The following is an 11,597-nucleotide window of genomic DNA, read 5'->3' as shown; positions in this document are numbered from 1 at the left end:
CAAAAAAATTCTCTTCTACCCGTTCATTATCTCACCAATCGACCTGTCGTGTTTACCATTCGAATGCCCACAGCAGACAGGCCTCCGCCTGCAGACATGAATATGAGGTTAATCTTTCATGAAAGAAAATATTTATTTCAGCATTTTCCTAATCCCTAAATGATTTCGCAGATGAGCACATTAATTTACATTACATTACGAAAATACAATTTGCCCCGAACTCGTTTATCCGAGTGTAAAATGATTATGCGACTTAAAAAGTCTGTTCCTTGCAGACAGCTGAACTTCAAAATAACAATGGGCCATTGAATAAGTATCACTTCAAGAAGGTCTGACAATATTTCTTTGCAAACCAAGGACATTTTTTATTCTTCTTATTTTGAAATAACATGCACCAAAGTCAGTAAATGAGGTTGGTGTGAACATAGTATTTTAATTACATGCATGAGCAGCACAACATCACAACTGTATAAATGCTTTATACAACATGCTAATACCACTCATTTCAAATGCAATCACATCGTGTCTTTAAATTGTTGAGATTAAATTTCAAGCAAGGCAAGTTGTTCGCATTTTTACCGCTTGCTTCGAAAACAGCTTCTAATACAACCATGTAATAGCTGCTCCTTGAGACATGACATTGGAATTAAAATGGAGATTATCGCTGCGTGAAACACCTCCAAGTGTGCTATCTTGATGAGGTGGGTGTCAAAACACAAAGCAAGGGTAATGTCCCTGGCCTTGCTTGTTCACTGCATGCTCTAATACCCAAATAGAGCACCAAACACCCTTTAAAGACCTGCGGGTACCCTAGTGTGTAATGACGCTTAGGGCCTTGCAGCAGATTACTGTTGTGAGGTATCCTGCACAATGAAGATTAATTACATTTGATTTGCTATATCAGATACGGCCTCTCAATAGATCTAAATGCACTGGGCTTTTATCAGAGATCCTTCAGTTCAATATGCATTGAACACTCTCGAAGTGGAGTTTTAAGCCACCGCATGACATGAAATGCATTGATGTTATTCCTCTGTGATTTCGAACGGTGGCACTTTTGCCTGCGTTTCTTGCATCGCAGCGAGGTCAAGCCTCGGAAGACAGCCGTGTTAAATTACAGCTCAATCATTTTGATGAATTGTTAAATAATGGCAGACACGACTAATGGCGCACAATGTTTCAAGAGCCTTTTACAGCCCCAAAATGATAAGCTTTCATTTGTCATTACATACCTATCTCATTAAAATTCATAGCGCATGTCCATTACAAAGGTTAAACAATATGGATCAAGTTAAAGGCACACTGGTATATCTTAGTTTCCATTTCAGTAGTGCCAGTAATCTTTTCATCATCTTTTTGTGACCCAGCCTTTTTTAAATGTGATCAGGATCACAGTTTTTACAGTCAGTATAAAATCCCAATTATATTCTCCAACCCATACGATTGTCTATTTCACCAAATATGGCCAATAGATGCATTTACTAAATTAGCGCCTCTATCGGCAGCAGGTGAAACATAATATATTAGGGTATAAAATAATTTTTTGGGTATAATTTTACTATGATGACATGTACTGGGATAAGATTTTCAATTGAAACCGCCAGGATTAATTGTATTTTACATTACACTATTCAGGCATTTAGGGCAAATAACGTACCAATTTATTTATTATATGATATAAACACAGCACACAAAACAGTCACAATTTTTTTAAAATGTACTTAAAAAGCGTCAAATGATCGATTTATTTAAAGAAAAGATGCAAAAGTGATGACAAACCGATCAGATCCGGTGTAGACTATTTCAAAAACTGCCGCCAGAAGAAGCGATGGTACGTCGTCTATGATTGTGAAAAGGCCATTGGCTTTCGTGATCGATTGCATCATTACGTTAGCTAAGAATGTGAAGTGCTATTGGCTTTTGTGACTGACTACATCATGCTGGTTTATGTTTGAATGAGATCTGATTGTGCGTTTTGATCACAGAGTTCTTTATATAAAGTAATCGTATGGGTTCAGTTCGCAAGGTTTGCAACGCATTTGTTTTGTAATACTTTTATACTGTTTTATGCAATAAATGCCTGTGACTGTATTTTTACTTGCATGTTGTGTTTTATATGGTTAAGAAGTGGTTGGGTTAAGGGTGCTCCAAAATATCTTTTAAACCATAAATGTTTATGAAACTGTTTCTATTCTTAATAAAATGAAATATGTCTAATCTGATGTATAAGGCAAAAACCTTAAAACGTAACAACAGGTTGTTTAAGCCATAGATATGTATAAAGGCTAGATGTGTTACAACGGGGTCTCTAACGTCATCGCCTGGCGGCCATCTTACCTCCGACAGCTCGCTCACTCGTAGCATTGTGTTTAATGGTACTTTTAAATGACCATAACTTGCTCAATTTTTTACTGATTTTCAAACGTTTTGGTTTCTTACTAACATTATTAATGTGGCTATAATTCTGGATGCTTTAACATGATTCATGAAAATTATTCATTAAGTATGCAGTGTCATAGTTACATCTCCAGTCCTTCCAGAAAAACGCTGTTTTTTTGTGATTGTTGTGGGCAAAAATCCTCGATTTTGCGGCACGTTTTCTTAAAAAATGCAATGGAATACCGGTATGTGGGATATTTATGCAATTTATGCGATGGAATTGCGGGAATTTGCGGAACTTGCAAAAACTGCGGAAACTTGCAAAAGCTGCAATGATGTTCACGTCACATAATCACGCCACTTCATAACGTTCCCATGGCAATAGAGGACACGGCTGCGCTTTTGGGAAGTAAATGCAACATTTTTCAACTTTCTGCTAATATATATGTGACTTTTTGCTACGAAAATGCGGAGATTATGAAATCATGCAAGCCCCGCATATTTTGTGCGCGGAAATATGTAATTAATGCGGCGAAAGTACGTCGTATTTGGAAAAAATGCAGCCCCGCATAAATATGCGGACTTTGGCTGATTATGCTATATACTGTATCGCGCGATCGCACAATCGCATTTTTCTGGAGGGACTGCTGACGTTTATAACAAAGCAAAACTTTTGAAAATCGGTAGAAAATTGAGCAAGTTATGGTCATTTAAAAATACATGCTCCATTAAACACAATGCTACGAGTTAGCAAGCGCCCTGTGGTAAGATGGCCGCCAAATGTGGACGTTCCACTCAATTGGCAGCGCGGGCGAGAAATCTAGCCTTTATACAGGCTACTGCCGCTATCACTCTAAAAAAACAAACGGTGCTATATAGCACCAAAACAATTGCCCCGGATCGCAACGACAGAAGAACCACCTAGTGCCATACAGCACCGGTGAAGAACCAGCGAAGAACCAGCGAAGCACCAGTGTAGCACCAGTGAAGCACCAGTGTAGAACCATATAGGGGCCATATAGCACCACATATGGTTCTACATAGCACTATATGGTTCTACACAGGTGCTTCACTGGTGCTTCACTGGTGCTTCACTGGTTCTTCACTGGTTCTTCACCGGTGCTATATGGCACTAAAAATGGTTCTTCTATCGTTACGATCCAAAGCAACTGTTTTGGTGCTATATAGCACCGTTTGTTTTTTAGAGTGTAGAGAACACTAATCCCTTAAAACGCCAATTTACGTCGTTATAAGGTGCTTGAACAAACTACCTATGAGGTTGTTATTTTTGGAGGACAGTCTTTAAAATGTTTCCCATGAAATATGACGTAAGGTAAAATGGGATTTTGCCAAAATGGTTATATTAAAAATTGTTGGTAACAATTATGTTACATATGTTGCATGTACTTACTATAATAAAAGTAAATACTGCATAATAATATACAGCTAACCCTAAAACTGTTTTCAAATGATATCACTAATATTACTATATTATTAATAATATTACTCAGTACTTCATTTTACATTTACACTGTAACAAGGACATAAGTGTAAACAAATAGTTTGCAGGTATAGTTTGCAGGGAAATGGTTTATTTTATATTTATTTCCACAGACATTGTCTCTTGAAAAAAAAAATATTTCTTTAAAATAAAACATGCTCTATTCGTCTGTCTTTAAGAAACATGTTACCTTCTGCAGTCACATCTTCTGTAATAACAAGCAAACCTACTGGTTCATATTACACACAGAAAAACAAATGTTAACTTTACAGACTTCAGAGTGACAGCCAGATGCAAATTTAGCATTAATAGTTTCATTCCAAAGCTCAATATATGGAGGTGTGCTGTAATATCAAAGTCAAAATGTGTGAACAGAATGCAGTGTGATATTTATGGATTATAAAACTCCAGTGCTGCAGAGACTTCAAAGTATGTGAGATCACATTATTCAATTCACGCATGTCCATCCGGCGTGCATGAAAACATTACACCTAACTTAACTCTAATATTAATGACAACAGGTTTGTAAATAGCACTTAGTTGTCCTACTTTGTATCTAGGTAAACAGTTCATTTTCTCTGTAAAATGGGTAATGATGTCAACCATTAACTTGAATCAAAAGGAATGCACAGAATGAGCATGCTACTGAACAAATATCAGGAAAAAATGAATGTGGGTACCTATGCACAATATTAAGATTAAAACATTAAACATTTTATATGAATGAGACAGTTTATCACACTGTCAGAAAAAAAGCCTCTAGCTGTCACTGGTGTGGTACCCTTTCAAAGAGTGAATATTAGTACTGGTAACAAATGAATACATATTGCATCTGTACCTAAATGGTACATATTAGGACATTTTTAAAGGGTACTGCTCCAGTGACAGATAGGGACCATTTTTTGACCACTTTAACTTCCATAAAAAAACAAGTATTTGCACCTCATGTGACACAGACAATGAGAATGTTTTTTTGCAGAAGTAAATGAAAGTTGTATATAAATAATAATTTACCACCACAAAACACTGCAAATACTGTTCTGTAACTCTGTACTTAGCCAAAATAGATGCAAGGTCATATTTTATTATACCTTGTTTTTACTTGAGTCTTCATTTGTTCATTAATGCTGAGCTTTTGGTTGAGATTCAAGAACATAAAATTTGGTAATAGTGGGAAATTGACTCATGGGTCATTATGATGCAAATGTCCCAATTATACTGGATACTCCAGGCAGGTTTATTCCTAGGAGGATATCTGCAAAAATGAACTCAGGCAAATTACTGACAGCCATAAATGGACCCCTGAATTTCACAGATAACATTTTCAGATAATTTAAAGAAATTAGATTATTTTCACGTTTGCCCCCTTTTTATCATTTACTAATCCATCAAATTAGCATCCGTAGACACTACATTTCGATAAGGGATAAATATAGGCTATTTTTTTTAATATTACATTGAGAATCTTTAATATTTCAAATTTTCTTATTAGTCTTGTGCCATCGCTAGACTGTTTATAGGACAGTTTCCCAGACAGGGTTTATATTAATCCAGGACTAGCCCTTAGTTATACTAGGACATTTAAGTTGTTTTTACAAATTATGCATTTAAACAAATGCGAAGTTGGCAAATGACTTCATCTTGCGTCAACCCGATGTCAGGACTCTGCCTTGAAGTCTTGTTAAATTTTGTATTTTGTCATGGTGGCAGAGTTCTGGCAGTCCCTGGCCTTGTGTGGAGGTTCATGCCTTGTTTTTGTGTTTGGGCATGTACCTCCGGTGTCTTGTCATTTGTCCCCGCTCCCTCGTCCTCCTGCTTATTGTTAATTATTACTTATTCACATCACCTGTTCCCTCCTCGTTATCTTGTTTAGTTTCTCTTATATAACGTTCTCTTGTCCTTGTTTCTGTGCAGGTTCATTTTGTATTGTCAGCGTTGTCTAGTTGTTTCCAGTCAAGTATCTAGTATTGTCAAGTCAAGAGTTTAATAGTCTAGTCCTGTGTTTTGTGTCTGTCTTTGGTGTATGCCCCCACGTGGGCTTTTGTTTTTGTCTTGTTTTATATTAAAGTCTTTTGTTACCCCTTCATCGTCTGCTATTGGGTTCATCTGTCCAAAACCCTAACAGAATGAACCTGCCACGATTGAACCCAGCGACGGTGTCGGGGTCAACAGCTTCATCTCCTGCATGGGTTTTACTGCCCATCGCAGTACGCCCAGTTCCGGACTGGCTCAGGGGCAAGACTCGATCCACACTCTTCGCTGAGCTCTGGAGAGCCCTCATCAAGCCGGATCCGGGCTGCAGAGAGGTTGCTGCTGTGATTGGCCGGTTTCTTGGGTTGGCCGCCGTCTGGTTTAAGCCTGTTTACGGGATGCCCGGTCCCGAGTCCGTCACCTCAACTTCTGCTCCTTTGCTCGCTGCCAACGAGCCCGCGCAGTCCGCGCCGCCCACCGAGCCCGCGCAGTCCGCGCCGCCCACCGAGCCCGCGCAGTCCGCGCCGCCCACCGAGCCCGCGCAGTCCGCGCCGCCCACCGAGCCCGCGCAGTCCGCGCCGCCCACCGAGCCCGCGCAGTCCGCGCCGCCCACCGAGCCCGCGCAGTCCGCGCCGCCCACCGAGCCCGCGCAGTCCGCGCCGCCCACCGAGCCCGCGCAGTCCGCGCCGCCCACCGAGCCCGCGCAGTCCGCGCCGCCCACCGAGCCCGCGCATCAGCTGCAGCCTCCACCACCCAAGCCCCCTTGGACTGTTTTGATTATTGCCATGGACTTTTGTGTCTGATTTAGTTCCGTATTTATCTTGTTTTAGGCACCTTTTGTTATGTTTTATTCTGATGTGTTCATTGTCTGGTCATGTTGTTATCTGTCATGTTTTCTTGTCTTGTGTGTTCTCTTTTTGGACGCCAGGTGGCGTCCTTTGAGAGAGGGCTACTGTCAGGACTCTGCCTTGAAGTCTTGTTAAATTTTGTATTTTGTCATGGTGGCAGAGTTCTGGCAGTCCCTGGCCTTGTGTGGAGGTTCATGCCTTGTTTTTGTGTTTGGGCATGTACCTCCGGTGTCTTGTCATTTGTCCCCGCTCCCTCGTCCTCCTGCTTATTGTTAATTATTACTTATTCACATCACCTGTTCCCTCCTCGTTATCTTGTTTAGTTTCTCTTATATAACGTTCTCTTGTCCTTGTTTCTGTGCAGGTTCATTTTGTATTGTCAGGGTTGTCTAGTTGTTTCCAGTCAAGTATCTAGTATTGTCAAGTCAAGAGTTTAATAGTCTAGTCCTGTGTTTTGTGTCTGTCTTTGGTGTATGCCCCCACGTGGGCTTTTGTTTTTGTCTTGTTTTATATTAAAGTCTTTTGTTACCCCTTCATCGTCTGCTATTGGGTTCATCTGTCCAAAACCCTAACACCCGAGATCACATGACTATTCTTAGAACCGCAATGAAAGTTTCATCAGCCGTTTTAAGGAGAGTGAAAACAGAGCTATAGAAATAAGTACATTGTGTGAAAAATAATGTTTTTTTTACACGTGAAACATGAAAACATTATATTACACACTGTAAACAAAATCATAGCTTCAAAAACACAAAAACACAGAACGAGACTTTTAAAGGACACATCCAAAAACGGCACATTTTTGCTCACACCTACAAGTGGCAATTTTAACATGCTATAATAAATTGTCTGTGGGGTATTTTGAGCTTAAACTTCACATATGCACTCTGGGAACACCAAAAACTTATTTTACATCTTTAAAAAAATCTCATAATATGACCCCTTTAACACTTTGTGAGTCAAAGAAGCTTTGGCATTGTGTTAAATATTTAATTCTGTACTGTGTTAAAATAGTATTACCTATAGTTAAAGCAACACTATGTAGTTTTTTTACCTTTAAATAATGTCTCTAAAATTATTTCAGTGATAGAACAACTTTTAACTGGACAAATTGTACTGTTGCTGCAACCTGAGTAGCCTCCTAGCTGCTACAAGCACACTCTGAAAGTGGTGGTGGAGGGTAGAGCACCCAGCCCCGCCCCTCCCCCTGCCTGCAGAAGAGTGTCTGATACCAGGCACTGTTGCGCTTTTCAACCACATGGGGGAGCTGTAAGTCATTTTTACATGAAAACTCCATAGTGTTGCTTTAAACCTAACTCTGAACATTAGTGTGGAAATTCTGAATCCCTTTTAGTGTTATTTTAACACTATTGTGAGTCAAAGACGAAACTCTGGCTTAGTGTTAAAAATGTTACTATTTTAAAAATTTTCATTTAACTCTTATATATACACTCTGAAAAAGTGTTGAAATCAACTATATGACAGTTAATTTAACACTGGATGTTTTGCTGTGTGATGTAAGCGGGTTGTCAAAAAAAAAAAAAAAATGGATATAGTCAACAAATCGGAAAATATGCAGTGTAAATACAGCCTATAAGAACCCTTTCAGTAAAATGTAAAACCAGCTTAAGGTTATATTTGCATTAATGTGTATACTACTTTACAAATGGCAGAGAGCAAAGAGATCCTAAGAGTATGTGATACAATAAAAAGATACAGTATTTGGTTTACTATTCAATTGGTACTACTGACCCTTATACATTATACAATGTAGTAAATGTGTTCCTGTAGCTCAATTGGTAGAGCATTGCATTAGCAACACAAATGCATGGTTTTGATCCCCAGGGATTACGTATACAGATAAAAGCAATGTGTATCTTATAATGCACTATAAGTCAATTTGCATTGAAGCATCTGCCAGATGTATAAATATGTGGATACTTGTTGAACATTTATATTGACTCTGAACTCTAAGTCTGTTTAAGTACATCTTTGCAACGAGTTTGAAACTGCTTTAAAACACTCTGAGGCTATTTTGGGGATTTTCGCCTGGATTTGGCCTACCCAATTTCAAAAGCTTCTCATACCCACAAGCAGAGGTGCACATACAAAAGTTTGGTATCATTTTACAGGAAACCCTTTGACATTACATAAAACACTGTTAAAAGTGCTTAACATGGTTGTATGTGTTGTCAGTCCTCTAATAAACACAAAAATAAATAGGCGCTTTTTGATGTTTTTTTTCTAAAGTCTGTATTTAAAAGTGTATAACTCTGGCCCTGAGTGGGAACGAAACCTGCAGACAGTTTTGTTTGATTCCAGCAATTGCCAGCTTACAGAGGTAAAAGGAATTTTTTCTCTATCATAATAAATGCAAAAGTTATTTTACTCCAACTGATGGGAGGAATAATACGCTTATGGAGTTAAATTTCTGCCAAAAAACATTTGAAGTGCTACCATAATCACATACAGTGGAAAAAATGCAAAATATTTATATCATTTTGCAGATAACCTTTTGAAGTTACATAAAAAGCTGCTGTTTGTGACAAATAGTGTTATTTATGTTGTTTTTCATATGATAAAACACCAAATTTTCTTTTTTTATGTTGTAAATATGGTCTCTGATAGTGTATAACTCTGGTTCTGTGTGCTCTAGCAGACTGCAGACAGTTCTGGTTGTTACCAGCAGCAGACAGTAAACACCCAAAAAAAGAATGAACTCTTTAGCATGTCGCATTCAAAAGTTATTCTCATTTTACTGAAGTGTGCGAAAATACATTTTTCATATAAATATTAATTTTTTGTTTTGGACATATAATAAATAACAAGGGATTATTCATGCACACAACCAAAGAAAATGCTGTGAATGGGCTCATTTTTTAGAGTAGGACCTAAGAGAAAAGATGGTGTAGCATTTGTGGCTATCTGTTCTATCTGAGGCAGTCCACACTCAAGTTTCCCATATGTTTACAAAAGACGATTTTTTGCATCATTATTCATTCGACGATTGTAGGATATGTGATAATAATAGGACAAAAATAACACTGCAGCCTTATTCCTGAGAGTGAGAGCTTTCATTTGATATAGGACTTGCCCATGTTTGTCATACTTGAAAAATATGAAATATGTGAATATTAAATGATATTAAAAATTATGGGGGGGGTGATAGTGTAAATTAAGTGTAACTAACTTTCTTACAGTGAAACATATCTCAAAGTGATGCATATCTGCAGAAAGTAGAGAGTCTAAGCTTTCAAACAGTATCTCATATGTGGTACTGGGTCCATGACAGACCATTAAAAATTAAAGGAATATTTTATATTAAGTCAAAATAAGATAATTCTGGACCCGGTACAGGGTCCACAGAGTCAAACAAGTTAATAATGAAATATCGAGTTCAGACCAGTTCCGAATGCAATCAAAGCTTGGAAAAATCTGAAAATCATCTTTTATAAGAGGAAAAAAGGATTTGTAGAAAAGCCTGGCAATAATGTTCTTTATGAAATAGATTATACAATTTGATTACCCTCTCTCTCCACATTACTCTTTGTTTTTCTTTGACAGACTTTTCAGCCAGAGTTTGCCTGCTGTGCTAGACTAAAAATCTCTAATGCTCTAATTATAGGAGAGAGAGAGAGAGAGAGAGAGAGAGAGAGAGAGAGAACCGATAATGACCTTTTCTATTGGTGGTGCTGGTCTAACTCAGAGCCCTTTAGAAAGAGAGTTGATTCATGTGATTCATGGAGACTTCAGTTAGTTCCTGGAAGCTCAAAGTGAGGCATTGAAATACATTGAGTTGCAGGCAAAAAGCTGTGATTTTTCTTAATTAGTAGTCAAGAATTGCCTTGATTTACAATATTTATGTAGTATTTTTATGTTGCTACATCAACGTTTTTTGACAAATAAAATCCACTAATATAGGAAGATTAGTAGGGTCAGCTGTTGGTACAAGATGTGCCTTGTTAACATGTGTTACACTACCTCAGACAACTATAAAGCTTTAAAATGCATCACACTGTTATGATGTTTATACATGTTTATGTACAATTGACTGTGTGCTGTGTATACATTGCATACATGTTGGATTTATAAATATACAAAGAACAAGAATAAAAAATAGACTAAAAATAGACACTTCTTCATTGATTTTATTGTAAATGAATACCCCTGGCTGAGTGTCGTTTTCTTTTTGTTGTTAATATAAACATCTGATGGGAAATGCCATCTTCATCACTTTCAATAATTATTAATCCCTGAACGTATTAATACATGCATTTTATTAATATAAGCTATTGATAGATTAATTTATTACATTTAATTTAATTAACAAGCAGAATGCCACAGTGCCAAACATTCCACCATTTTTTTAGCCTGTTTCTCTTATTACACAGTAATGGATGAATCTGCAATAAGATAATGATAAATTTACCATTAAAGATACATTTTGTAGAATCCTAGCCTAACCTGTTTTACACAAACATACCCTAAATCAGTGGTTCTCAAAGTGGGGTCCGGGGCCCCGTACACAAAGGGGGCCGCACGCTGAAAAAGTTTGAGAACCACTGCCCTAAATGGATTTATTTTATGAGAAATAATACACTACAGACACATTGATGCACAAAGTGATTTTTGCTGATATACAATCTTATTTTTAAACATCGTTAGTCATAAAACATTCATCAAGTTGGGCGGCAAGATTGCCGTGAAAACACACGCTATTCGCCTCAAACGCGCCTTTGCGCAATTTGAAAATATTCATCTCAAGCAAAAAAATTGCATGACACAAAGTTAAATCCTGCAAGTAATCTAGAGCGAGCAACACAATGCTATGCGCTTGGTGTGTACGTAACATTATGGGGCTTACACACCAAACGCGAGTTCAACGATTTGTGCGAGTA

Source organism: Misgurnus anguillicaudatus, chromosome 8 (genome assembly GCF_027580225.2).
Source record: "Misgurnus anguillicaudatus chromosome 8, ASM2758022v2, whole genome shotgun sequence".
NCBI classification, from domain to species: Eukaryota; Metazoa; Chordata; class Actinopteri; order Cypriniformes; family Cobitidae; genus Misgurnus; species Misgurnus anguillicaudatus.
Note: the sequence above shows the minus strand (reverse complement) of the source record.